The sequence below is a fragment of the Convolutriloba macropyga genome, chromosome 9 (assembly GCF_964194025.1).
Source record: "Convolutriloba macropyga chromosome 9, txConMacr16.3, whole genome shotgun sequence".
Taxonomy (NCBI): Eukaryota; Metazoa; Xenacoelomorpha; order Acoela; family Convolutidae; genus Convolutriloba; species Convolutriloba macropyga.
The window spans coordinates 48,543,596-48,557,658 of NC_134476.1; the positions used below are offsets into that span (position 1 = coordinate 48,543,596).

Sequence of the window (14,063 nt, forward strand, 5' to 3'; positions counted from 1 at the left end):
AGTTGCAAGCTAACGGAGGCCAGTTAGAGACTTTTTCCGTTTGCGGAAGACGAGAGGTGGCCGGTGATGTCTACTGATGTTACCGGTTTGCCGAAGCAAACTGCAGGAATGGATATTGCAGGTCGGTTCTTCAGATATAGGGAGGCTGGTCCCATTGGTGGTGCACTATCGATTGTTGGATGGGCTGCAGCGATGAGCAGTTACTAGATGTTGGAGGGCAGTACTGCTAATGTTCCGGTGGTTGCTTTTATTGGCGAAAAAAAAGAGATGGTTGGTGAGGACTACTTAGATGCTAGGCAGCGGAGCATTAAAGATCGTTTTTTGCAGTTCAAAACTGCCTAATGACTGCAGGCTGAACTCGTTAGCGGTATTCTGGATCCATTTTGTTTTGACTCCAGTGCTTTTTACACCCCCTAGGTACTAATTAGATGTTGTTACATAGCACTTTGCTACTTAAAAAAAGCACGGGCACCTGGGGAGCATAAAAGATATACGACCACTAAGCGGGGGAGGGGGAAAACAGAAGAGTTCCAGTATCCTAGAGATAGTTGATAAGTTCTACTGAAGAGTACTGGCTATCAAAGCACGGTGGTAAGTTGATGGAGGTCGATAAAGGTATTGTATTGGAGTTGCGTTACGTTGGATGACCATTAGAGGTAGCTGTTGAGGGCTAAAGATGTGGATATTCAGCTTGATTAAGATGATTGGCATTCCAGAATAGTATTGAGATGCACTTGAAGTTCGCTCCATTGCAGACTAGTAAATTTGGTTGGTGCGGTCTGTTGAGGTGTCAAGTTGGCAGCAGAACGATGGCTGGCTGTTGGAGGTCAGTACTTCTAGTGAAATAAATACTGGTTTGACTGGCGGAACAAAAAATGTGTTTGTCAGAGGCTAATGGGGTCCAGTTAGGAGCAGTGAGGTGGGTTTCCAGCTAATGAGGTTTCCAGTTTGCGGAACACCAGAGGTGGCAATTTTGGAAAATCGAGAAGTACGGTTCGCTGGAGCAGTGTGGCGGGTTGCTGTTGATGGAGGGAGTAGTTACGGTATTGGAATTTGCTTCCATTGGTGGGAAGATATAGGTGGTTGGTAAAGATTGTTGAGGTGTCCAGTTGGCAGCAGTTCTCTGACGTTCTGTTGTAAGTCAGAAATGCTATTGAAACTGAGGCTGTTCCTGTTGGCGGAAAACAAAGAGAGGTGGTTGGTTAGGACAACTTAGCTGTTTGGTAAGCCGAAGAGTTAGAGATAAATATTCCTTAAAAAGTGGTTTTTTTTAGCTGAACACAAGAGTTTCTTTGTGAAGGCTAATGAGGAGCACGTTGGCGGGGCGCTGTAGGTAATTTTTTAATGAAATACTGGAATCTGGTTTCAATGGCAGAGCACTGGATGTGATTGTTGAGGGTTACTGAGGTGTATATTTTGTCGGAAAATGACCTCGGGCTAAAGAGGTTTCCAATTTGCGGAACACCAGAGGTGGCAGTTTTGGAAAATCGAGAAGTACGGTTCGCTGGAGCAGTGTGGCGGGTTGCTGTTGATGAAGGGAGTACTGTTACGGTATTGGAATTTGCTTCCATTGGTGAGAAGATATAGGTGGTTGGTAAAGATTGTTGAGGTGTCCAGTTGGCAGCAGTTCTCTGACGTTCTGTTGTAAGTCAGAAATGCTATTGAAACTGAGGCTGTTCCTGTTGGCGGAAAACAAAGAGAGGTGGTTGGTTAGGACAACTTAGCTGTTTGGTAAGCCGAAGAGTTAGAGATAAATATTCCTTAAGTAGTGGTTTTTTTAGCTGAACACCAGAGTTTCTTTGTGAAGGCTAATGAGGAGCACGTTGGCGGGGCGCTGTAGGTAATTTTTTAATGAAATACTGGAATCTGGTTTCAACGGCAAAGCACTGGATGTGATTGTTGAGGGTTACTGACGTGTATATTTTGTGGGAAAATGTCTTCGGGCCTTTAGATTTCAGTATTGAAGACATACTCGAGATCCGTTTCTAGAACTTTAAAACAAGATGGTGAGGACTAATTAGCTGTCTAGTAAGCCAAAGCACGCCGAAGGTCCAATAAAGACCAGTGTTGTTGAGGTATTAGGTGGTTTTGTTGACTAAATGCAGAAGTTGCAATCTAAAGAAGGCCAGCTAGAGACTTTTTTAGTTCGCGGAAGACGAGAGGTGGCCGGTGATGTCTACTGATATTTCCAGTTCGCCGAAGCACTCTGGATGGATATTGGAGGTCGGTACTGCTGACATACGGAGGCTGGTCCCATTGGTGGGGCACTATCGGTTGTTGGATGGGCTGCAGCGGTGAGCAGTCACTAGATGTTGGAGGGCAAACTTGCTATTGTTGTAGTGGTTGCTTTTATTGGCGGAATGAAAGAGGTGGTTGGTGAAGACTACTTAGATGGTAGTCAGCGGAGCATTAAAGCTCGTTTTTTTTGCAGTTCAAAAGAGCCTAATGGCTGCAAGCTGAACTCGTTAGCGGTATTCTGGATCCATTATGTTTTGACCCCAGTGCTTTTTACACCCCCTAGTTACGAATTAAAATTTGTTAAATAGCCCGTTGCTAAGTAAAAAAAGCACGAGCGACTGAGGCTGTTCCTGTTGGCGGAAAACAAAGAGAGGTGGTTGGTTAGGACAACTTAGCTGTTTGGTAAGCCGAAGAGTTAGAGATAAATTTTACTTAAGTAGTGGTTTTTTTGGCTGAACACTAGAGTTTCTATGTGAAGGCTAATAAGGAGCACGTTGGCGGGGCGCTGTAGGTAATTGTTTATGAAATACTAGAATCTGGTTTCATTGGTAGAGCACTGGATGTGATTGATGAGGGTTACTGACGTGTATATTTTGTGGAAAATGGCCTCGGGCCGTTAGATTTCAGTATTGAAGACATACTGGAGGTCCGTTTCTAGAATGAAACAATTGGATGGTGAGGACTAATTAGCTGTTTAGTTAGCCAAAGCGCACCGAAGGTCAAACAAAGACCAGTAGTGTTGAGGCACTAAGACGTGGTTTTGTTGACTAAACGCAGAAGTTGCAAGCGAATGGAGGCGAGCTAGACTTTTTCAATTCGCGGAAGACGAGAGGTGGTCGGTGATGTCTACTGTTATTTCCGGTTTGCCGAAGCACTCTGGATGGATAATGGAGGTCGATAGTGCTGATATGCGGAGGTTGGTCCCATTGGTGGGGCACTATCGGTTGTTGGATGGGCTACAGAGTGCAGTTACTAGATGATGGAGGGCAGTAATTATAATGTTCTGGTGGTTGCTTTTATTCGCGGAATAAAAGAAGTGAATGGTGAAGACTACTTAGATGCTAGGCAGCGGATCTTTAAAGATCAATTTTTTGCAGTTCAAAACTGCCTAATGACTGCAAGCTGAACTCGTTAGAGGTATTCTGGATCCATTCTGTTTCGGCCCCAGTGTTTTTACACCCCTAGTTACGAATTAGATATTGTTACATAGCACGTTGCTACCTAAAAAAGCACGGGCATCTGGGGGCGTAAAAGATAGAAGCCCAATAAGCCGGGGGAGGGGTCAAAACAGAATAGAACCGGTATCCTATAGATGGTTGATTAGCGCTACTGAAGTGTACTGGCTATCAAAGCACAATTGTAAGTTGTTGAAGGTCATTAAAGGTATTCTACTGGAGTTTGGAGGACCATTAGAGGTAGCTCGTGAGGGCTAAAAATATGTCTTTTCAGCCTGATTATGATGACTGGCGTTAGAGATTAGTATTAAGATGCACTAGAAGTTCGCTCCATTGCAGACTATTAAATTTTTGTGCGGTCCGTTGAGGTGTCAAGGTGGCAGCAGAAAGATGATTGGCTGTTGGAAGTATAGATGAAGTAAAGACCGGTTTCACTGGCGGAACAAAAAATTTGATTGTCAGAGGCTAATGGGAAGTCCTGTTAGGGGCAGTGATGTGGGTGTCCAGGTAATGAGGTTTCCAGTTTGCGGAACGACAGAGATGGCAGTTTTGGAAAATTGAGGAGTACGGTTCGCTGGAGCAGTGTGGCGGGTTGCTGTTGATGGAGGGAGTAGTGTTACGGTATTGGAACTTGCTTCCATTGTTGGGAAGATATAGGCGGTTGGTAAAGATTGTTGAGGTGTCCAGTTGGCAGCTGTTCTATGACGCTCTGTTGCAAGTCAGAAATGCTAATGCAATTGAGGCTGTTCCTGTTGGCGGAAAAAAGAGAGAGGTGGTTGGTTAGGACAACTTAGTCCGATAAAGACTAGTATTTTTGAGGTACTAGAAGGTAGTTTCGTTGACTAAACGCAGAAGTTGCAAGCTAATGAAGGCCAGAAAGAAACTTTTTCCGTTCGCGAAAGACGAGAGGTGGCCGATGAGGTCTACTGAAGTTTCCGGTTTGCCGAAGCACCCTGGATGGATATTGGAAGTCGTGGCTAAAGATGTGGCTATTCAGCCTGATTAGGATGACTGGCGTTAGAAATTAGTATAGAGAATGGAGATTTCTAAAAATTCGCTCCATTGCAGACTATTTAATTTGGTTGGCGCGGTCTGTTGAGGTGTCAAGTTGACAGCAGAACGATGGTTGGCTGTTGGAGGTCAGTACTTCTAATGAAATAGAGAGTGGTTTCACTGCCGGAACAAAAAATTAGTTTGGTGGAGGCTAATGGGGTGTCCAGTTAGGAGCAGTGAGGTGGGTGTCAAGCTAATAAGGTTTCCAGTTTGCGGAACACCAGAGGAGGAAGTTTAGGAAAACTGAGGACTACGGTTCGCTGGAGCAGTGTGGCGGGCTGCTGTTGATGGAGGGAGTACTGTTACGGTATTGGAATTTGCTTCCATTGGTGAAAAGATATAAAAGGTTGGTAAAGACTGTTGAGGTGTCCAGTTGGCAGCAGTTCTCTCACGCTCTGTTGCAAGTCAGAAATGATATTGCAACTGAGGCTGTTCCTGTTGAAAGAAGAGAGAAGTGGTTGGTTAGGACAACTTAGTGGTTTGGTTAGCCGAAGCGTTAGAGATAAATATTACTTAAGTAGTGGTTTTTTTTGGCTGAACACTAGAGTTTCTTTGTGAAGGCTAATAAGGAGCACGTTGGCGGGGCGCTGTAGTTAAATGTTTATGAAATACTAGAATCTGGTTTCATTGGTAGAGCACTGGATGTGATTTATGAGGGTTACTGACGTGTATATTTTGTGGAAAATGGCCTCGGGCCGTTAGATTTCAGTATTGAAGACATACTGGAGGTCCGTTTCTAGAATGAGACAATTGGATGGTGAGGACTAATTAGCTGTTTAGTTAGCCAAAGCGCGCCGAAGGTCAAATAAAGACCAGTATTGTTGAGGCACTAAGACGTGGTTTTGTTGACTAAACGCAGAAGTTGCAAGCTAATGGAGGCGAGCTAGAGACTTTTTCCATTCGCGGAAGACGAGAGGTGGCCGGTGATGTCTACTGTTATTTCCGGTTTGCCGAAGCACTCTGGATGGATAATGGAGGTCGATAGTGCTGATATGCGGAGGTTGGTCCCATTGGTGGGGCGCTATCGGTTGTTGGATGGGCTACAGAGTGCAGTTACGAGATGATGGAGGGCAGTAATTATAATGTTCTGGTGGTTGCTTTTATTCGCGGAATAAAAGAAGTGAATGGTGAAGACTACCTAGATGCTAGGCAGCGGATCCTTAAAGATAAATTTTTTGCAGTTCAAAACTGCCTAATGACTGCAAGCTGAACTCGTTAGAGGTATTCTGGATCCATTCTGTTTCGGCCCCAGTGTTTTTACACCCCTAGTTACGAATTAGATATTGTTACATAGCACGTTGCTACCTAAAAAAGCACGGGCATCTGGGGGCGTAAAAGATAGAAGCCCAATAAGCCGGGGGAGGGGTCAAAACAGAATAGAACCGGTATCCTAGAGATGGTTGATTAGCGCTACTGATGTGTACTGGCTATCAAAGCACAATTGTAAGTTGTTGAAGGTCATTAAAGGTATTCTACTGGAGTTTGGAGGACCATTAGAGGTAGCTCGTGAGGGCTAAAAATATGTCTTTTCAGCCTGATTATGATGACTGGCGTTAGAGATTAGTAATGAGATGCACTAGAGGTTCGCTCCATTGCAGACTATTAAATTTTTGTGCGGTCCGTTGAGGTGTCAAGGTGGCAGCAGAAAGATGATTGGCTGTTGGAAGTATAGATGAAGTAAAGACCGGTTTCATTGGCGGAACAAAAAATTTGATTGTCAGAGGCTAATGGGAAGTCCAGTTAGGAGCAGTGAGGTGGTTGTCCAGGTAATGAGGTTTCCAGTTTGCGGAACACCAGAGGTGGCAGTTTTGGAAAATTGAGGAGTACGGTTCGCTGGAGCAGTGTGGCGGGTTGCTGTTGATGGAGGGAGTACTGTTACGGTATTGGAACTTGCTTCCATTGTTGGGAAGATATAGGCGGTTGGTAAAGATTGTTGAGGTGTCCAGTTGGCAGCTGTTCTCTGACGCTCTGTTGCAAGTCAGAAATGCTAAAGCAATTGAGGCTGTTCCTGTTGGCGGAAAAAAGAGAGAGGTGGTTGGTTAGGACAACTTAGTCCGATAAAGACCAGTATTGTTGAGGTACTAGAAGGTAGTTTCGTTGACTAAACGCAGAAGTTGCAAGCTAATGAAGGCCAGATAGAAACTTTTTCCGTACGCGGAAGACGAGATGTGGCCGGTGATGTCTACTGATTTTTCCGGTTTGCCGAAGCACTGTGAATGGATATTGGAGGTCCGTACTGCTGATATACGGAGGCTGGTCCCATTTTTAGTTCACTATTGGTTGTTGGATGGGCTGCAGCGGTAAGCAGTTAATAGATGTTGGTGGGCAGTACTGCTTATGTTCTGTTGGTTGCTTTTATTGGCGGGATAAAAGAGGTGGTTGGTGGGAACTACTTAGATGCTAGGCAGCGGAGCGTTAAATATCGGTATTGCTGAAGTACTAGAGACTGGATTTGTTGGCTGAACACTAGAGTTGATTAATGAGGGCTGTTGAGGTGCCGGCCTGAGGAGCACGATTACGAGATGATGGGGACCAGCACTGCCAATCTAGTTGAGGCCGGTTTTGTTGGTGACATGCTAGAGGTGGCCGGAAAGAGCTACTAAGGTGTACGCACTGTTGCAGATTGCTGAAGATCAGCATGGCTGAGGTACTGAAAGCTGTTTCTGTTGGCGGACTATAACAGGTAGTTTGTCGGCCTGAGCACGGTGCCGGGTTGTTGGAAGTAATTACTGCCTATGTTCTTGAGGCAGAATGCTTTGATGGGACACTATTGGTTAATGATAAGCGCTGGAGGGGTGTAGTTAGAAGGAGCAGGGAGCAGGTCGTTAGAGATCAGTCTTTCTAATGTACTAGACACATTTTTGATGGGTTAACACTAGAGCTGGTTGGCAAGGGCTTTTGAGGTGTCCAGTTGGCCAGAGCACAAGAGCGGGCTGTTGAAGATCTTTACTGCCAATGTAATGACCTGTGGCGGTAGAGTGTGAGGGTTTTTGAGGTGTTCGGTTTGCCGGTGCACTGTGTTGGGCTTTTGAAAGTCAACAATGCCCGTTGACTGAAGACATTTCCTGATATTGGGACACTAGACTTACTTGGCGGCGGCTGTAGAGCGCGGTGTGAAGTTTTTGAAGGATGGTACAGCTCATGTACGGACTGTTGGTCTTTTTAGTGGGATACTAGAGGACGTTGATGATGGCCATCGAAGTGATGGTTGAATAAAAGAGCCATCAGATTTCCAAATGTAATAGAGGCGATTTCGTTGGCAGATTAGTATAGGTGCTTGGAGAGGGCTAATTAGCTGTCGGTTCACCCGGAGCAGGGTGACGCTCAAGTTAGAGTTCAGTTTTGCTTGCTGGTACTGCAAGCTGGTTCTGCACGCTGTCTGCGTTGAAGGAACACTCGAGGAATTTGGCGAGTTCTTATTAGGTATCGTGTTAGCCAGAGAATGGTGGCGGATTGTCGAAGGGCAGTAGTGGGCAATACTGCAGGTTGGTTTTGCTGCCTACACGCTAGATACCGCTGGGGTGAGCTACCGACAACTTCAGTTGGCGAGAACTGACTGCCCGGGTGGCTGTAGTGGCTCCCTAATGTGAAATGATTCTGCTGGCAGAACATTGTAGGCCGTTGTAGTGAGCTGCTGACAATTCCGGTTGGCCAGTTTTATCTTGCTGCTTGCTGGAAGACTGTACTTGGGCCCTACTGTAATTTTGTTTTGCTGGTTGAACGCCGGAAGAGCTACAGTGAGCTGTTGAGAACACTGGTTGGCTGGAGGATGCTGATTGGGTAAAAGAAATTTGCGAGACCTACTTTAAGTTGGTTCAGCTAGCAGAATGCTGTAGGCTGCTGGCTTGATCGCTAAATACTCCGGTTTGCCAAAGAAGGCCTGGCAGCGGTCTTCTTTGTCTATCTTCATAAAATTTTAATCCGACGCTTATTCTGGTATTGTTTTGCTTTTATACCTTTCCATATTGTCCAAAAAAATTAGATACAAATGAGCTTCTTAGCGTGGTTATTTGATTCTAATTCAATTCATCTAGAAAGATAGGTTCAATTAATGCTTCAGAGTTCTCGTTATAAACTCAAATCATTTGAATAAAACGTCGATTTTTAGATTAGTTTTTATCGCAGATGATTGGGAAATTTTGTACCCAAGAAAAGAGAAAGTTGACGAAAAATCAATTGACTTGAAGTTTTTGAAAATTCTTATCCACTTCACAGTTCTCACTGTTTTTGAAGCAAGTGAAGTGATTTAATCCAACAGTTTTGTTTTCTCAAATCATTCCTTCCACTTGCGTCCTTCAAATCTTTTCTTCATTATTGATGGAGCATTGCGTGTCTCGAGTGACTAAGCGGCCCGTTCCAATTTCATAGGCTAACGTAAATCAATTGAAAAATATGTCCTAAGTCATTTCATTAGGTTCTCATGAGCTTTATTTGGATCACGAGTATTGGAGTAACACTGTAACTGTGTATCTGTATTGGATCTGTTGTTGAATCCTTTACTTTTTCAGTTTATTTGGCTACCTTGATTGGTTTTCCGAGTTCCATATTGTTGCATTAGTGACTCATTGTGACCAACAATTATAACAATTCCATTTTTTTCCTCTGTTTATAATAACAATTCAAAATCATATCTGACTAGCTTCACGATTTGGTGGTTTGTCTGTAGATATTTTAACACATATTCCGCTATTTTGGTTAAAGTTAAGTGTTTTCGTTCGCTGTTAATTCTGTAGCCCAGTGTGCAAGATGATAGACAATTAGAGTGCTCGATGAAAGTCCGCTGTTTAATGAAGCATTTTTCTTCGAATTTTTGTATTCAACATGTTTGTAATAAACACATTGACAATTAGAATTCCTTCTTCTCTTCCGAATTGAGTCCATACTGCAAGTTGTTTTGAACTACAGTGGAATGGGTCGATTTGTCTTCATTTCAATTGTTAGAAGAAAACAAATAGCGATTAAATTATTAGCGAAAAAAATCTGCAATAAAAAATGGAGTTCTTGAATAACGCCGAGAGGGTAAAACAAGCATGCCATAACTTGTATAGTCATTGCTTCTGGCGACTACTGCATTTTTATAACTTATGCGACTTTATAGCTTGCTAGACTTACCTCTCTTGCCACCGTCGCCATGAAGGTTGGCAGGACAAATTGGCCGAAAAAGCCTCAAAGCAAAACGGAATTCAGTCTCTGCTTCAGATTTCTGCTGTATGCAGCGAGCGCTAACAATTTATTTTTGTCGGATAACATCCAACCGTTATTGCGACGAGACTTGATTGAAAACACAGACAGTCGCAGCAAAAAGTATTGTAATAGTGTCTGTTGAGGCCTCCCAGCATAGTGGTGTTCATGTTAGACTCGTGCCTTTTTACGTCATTATGATGTAATAAGCCCGTGCTCTGTAACTGGTTCCATAATATTTTGAGAGAGAAAGGGAAAGATCCAAATATTAACAGAGAGAATTTTATATTAATACCCGCTTAATATGCGAAATAGTCAAAGCAGTTTTTATAACAAATATAATTTATTATAGCAAAACATCGTTTGTCAACAAATTAGGTGGGTAAATCGTGTAGGTTTATCATCTAAGCAACAGTTATTAAGTGGAATTCAGGGTTTCTTACATCTTTATCCCCACAAGTTGAGCACATTTCGGCAACCAGCTTAGAAGGCGAATATTTTACGCCCCCAGGTCACGTGCTATTTTTTAACTAGTAACGTGCTTTGTAACAACAGATAGGTTTTAACTGGGGGCACAGAAAACACGGGGGGGGGGGGGCTGGAAAGTGAATAGATACCAGGTTTCTAACATTATTTTAGCAACCGTGCGCAGGCTCCAATTTCTAACTCCAAAACAATAACTTCCTCGTCTTTCATCTAGTCAATTGTCGAAGCATTCATCACAGTTATGACTGTTGTTCGTAATAAAGTCTTACTGGCGCAACCGTTCAACAGCTTCTGCTGTTATCCGCTAATTCTTGTTAAGAAAATATTGTTGTAAGAACCCTGAATTTTGATTGTGTGAACCAGCTAGTTTTTCTCAATTTTGGGCAGAAACTACATAAAATTTGCTAAATTATCAATTTACTCATTTTGTTAATATTGTGGCCAAAAGGGTACCGAAACCTTGTAGAACTATGACGGGCCACAGTGAAAAGACGCGATTAATTCGCCGATTTTTTGGATCTTCGAAGTGCTGATATTGACTAAAAGATGTGCTGAAAAAATGGGGCTAATCTATAATTACCCCCCCCCCCCCAAAAAAAAATTATAGCCCTCAGTATGCTATGTTTAAAATGATGGGGGAGGGTGGATATACGTCATAGGGCCGTTAAATTGAGGGGATATAATGCTGAAGATCTGAAAAGAGCTATAATTTTCAAATGAAGTTCGTTGAAATGCCCGAAATTTGTTATATTTTTCTTTTTACTGTGAAAATGGGATTCAATAAAATAAAATTGTGGTATCTGATAAGTTACTGCTACTTATTATTTCCATTTCACAGGCAGAAAAAAAACATGAGCGTAATGAATCGATGGTACTAAAATAATCTCAAAATTTGATTAGAAATTGGTGTGACAACATAACACCAAAGATTGATTTTTTGCTTCCTTAAAAGCAAAGCGTGCTAACGTACTTTTCACGTCCATTATAATTCGGCGCACTATCGTTTTACTGAACAATTTTTTACGCTTTTGGTCCTCTGCACTAATGGTCTTGCCATCCTATTAATTTTTCTACATAAGCAAATTTTTTTTTACCAGATATCACATTGGCAATGTCGATAAACGCCATCCACGTATCACAGCAAAAAAATTGTCATTAAATCAGTATTTACTCACATTTTTGTGAATAAATAATATTTATTCACACATATTTAACTAACGCAAATGCAAAATCATTTTCAATTGATTTACCCTGAAAAAATATCACCTTCAGAGACAAAATCTCAAGATCGTTCTATATTGGTGAAAATATCAACTGGAAAAAGTACAAAAAGACTGAGTTCATTGTGAACAATTTATTAGACTGTGGTGCGATACGAGCTACTTGGTTTCTTTCTTATCTATTTTTTGTTTAACACTGTTCTTGGAGATTTTCTCAAGGAACCAATCTTCAGCATTGATCGAAATTCTGTCCTGCTCGCTTTTAATGACCTCATGTTCGTGTAGAGTTATAAAAGACTTTCTTGACCCACTAATAGTGCACAGTCTGTTCATACGCACAATTGAATCTTCATTTTCAAATATTTTACAGCTTTCATTGCCTATCATTTCGCAATTCTTGTTGCTGACTTCCGAGTGCTTCAGAATTGCGTCGTTCATAAGTTTGCAAGACACGTTATTGCATATTAAGCAGTCTTCGCAATTTTGGATTGTGCAATTGTGATTGTTCGAAATAATGCAACGCTTGCAGTTTTTGATGACACAGTCAATATTGTTGGAATCTATGCGACATTGCTCATTGTCATCCTTTTGATGCGATTTTCTAGTAATATTTTTGCTACCTTTTGCGTATCCTGAATTCTCAACTAATTTGGTTTTTGGTTTCCTTGACGCTGCTAGCTCGTTCTGTTTATTTTCAATTTTTGAGTTGTCACTTGTTTGCTTTGCTTGTTTCTTTTTCGAATCAAAGTTGGCTTTGTTTCTGACGATGTCGCCGCTGCATTTTGAAATGTCGGTGTTCATGATTGTGATACAGGAGAATATATAATGAGCTAAAGAGTGAAATTAGAGAAAATAAAGCAGACAGGATGTTCTTGAAAATGCTCTATTTTCAATTTTCACATTGCGATAACAATTCTCGGATATTTACTCTTTGTGCCCCAGTCCCTACCAGTACGTTCGTTGATGCACCACTCAGTTACAGAGCACGTGTCGTTACATGGTAAATCGATCTTTTCCGTTTGTGTCCCCAGCTTAGTGGGTGCATATTTTTGGCACCCCCCAGACGCACGTGCCATATTTTTGCATAATGATTTACTGTGCAATGACACGTGCTCTGTATCTGGGGTTTGCATAGCATACTGGGGAGGCAGAAACGAAAAGATCCGGTAAATCATTATATAAAACATGCCACGTGCCTCTGGGGGTGCCAATAATATGCACCCACTAAGCTTGGGGGGGGGGGGGGGCAAAAACGGAAAAAGTCCCAATTCTTATATAGCACATAGTTTGGGGCGGCCGAAAGAGAATGGATCCCATAAGATTTAGAGACCACACTACGATTTAATCGGTTACCAAAACTCTGAGGCAAAAAGATTAGCTTGAAAGATTTCGTGCCAGGGCACTAAGTCCCTCGGTCGACTAAGATTCTGTTCTAATATACACTTAGCGACCCGCGGGACGTAGTGCTCTCACACGAGGCCGCATGCGCCCGAGTGCTGGGCGCAAGTTACGAAGGCGCTACAATTTATGTTATAACTCCTGTAGAGAACCAAAAGTAAACCTAAATAAAATACCAATATAAAAACTTGCAAACGGAGGAAGAATTGTTACCTTGGTTTTCAGGTGTTATATAAGTGGTGTTTATGCAAATAAAACTGCAGTATCAATCTACTTACTGATTCACTCCACTCTAAATCTCAACTTCAATGGATATCTGTTTTTCTCCCATTAATTTCTAACTTAAAAAATCGATCTTAACAAATCAGCTTAGAGCCTCCAATTTAGCGCCGGAAACTTAGTGGCACTATCAATGCATGAATATTACCACACGGTTGTTATCGCCACTGAGAAGTTATCAAACTCCGAGGCGAAGCCGAGGTGTTATGATAATTTCGAGGGCGATAACAACCTTGTGGTAATTTTTTAAATCAACACCTGTCGCGATCATGTTTGTTTTTTAGACGACAAGTTTATCAAACTGTTTCCATCATTAGACTACGAGTTTATCACCACACTTTTATTGCCACTGTATTCTTAGTAACAGTGGCAATAAAAGAATGTGATAAAATCGTAGTCTCATGCTGAAGTGTTTTTCCAGTGTCGATCGGGCATTAAAATTTATTACACTGGCAGTTTATTTGACTGCTATTATCGCAACAGGTGTTGATTAATGCAATGCGTCATATAGCACGTACAAATTCTATCAAAAAGACTCAAGAGTATTGGGCTGCCTTATGTTTTAGGTACTCGATTAAAATTTAGCTTAGGGTTCTCTATTTTAATCTTTGTGCATGCTCATTATGACAAAAAACATTTTTATTCATTCAAGTGATTTTTTCTGTCCGATAAATTAGGTGTACAAAAAATTTTTCATGCTAGTTCTCGATAGCATATATGCCCAAAAGCAACAGAATTAATTGAAACCGAACGCAAAAAAGTACGCTTGTAAATTCGTCACATTTGACTACTGTTTTTGGATACCGATTATCAAGGGTTTCAACAGACCCAAAGGCTCAATTTAAATCTATCTATACCTCGATAAATCGTGGAGCCAGTAATGATTGCCATCCAGAAAAGACTTGATGAAACTTGAATATACTTTATTTGATAGATGTAGATTGGCTAAATAGATAAATCTCAAGGAGTGTTAGTTAAGGGAACACTAAAGCATTTTCCCCTTTACATTTCCACTCTTCTAGTGGAGTCTTTC

General features: G+C 41.9%; 1 long non-coding RNA gene across 1 annotated transcript; it reads right to left on the reverse strand.

The window, feature by feature from the left end:
• Nucleotides 1-11,472: 11,472 nt before the first annotated feature.
• Nucleotides 11,473-13,050, reverse strand: LOC142345430 (uncharacterized). The gene is made up of 2 exons (XR_012759323.1): nucleotides 12,965-13,050; nucleotides 11,473-12,183 (listed from the first exon to the last, which is right to left on the reverse strand). It is a non-coding gene; the product is annotated as an uncharacterized LOC142345430 (long non-coding RNA).
• Between the last annotated feature and the right edge of the window lie 1,013 nt (nucleotides 13,051-14,063).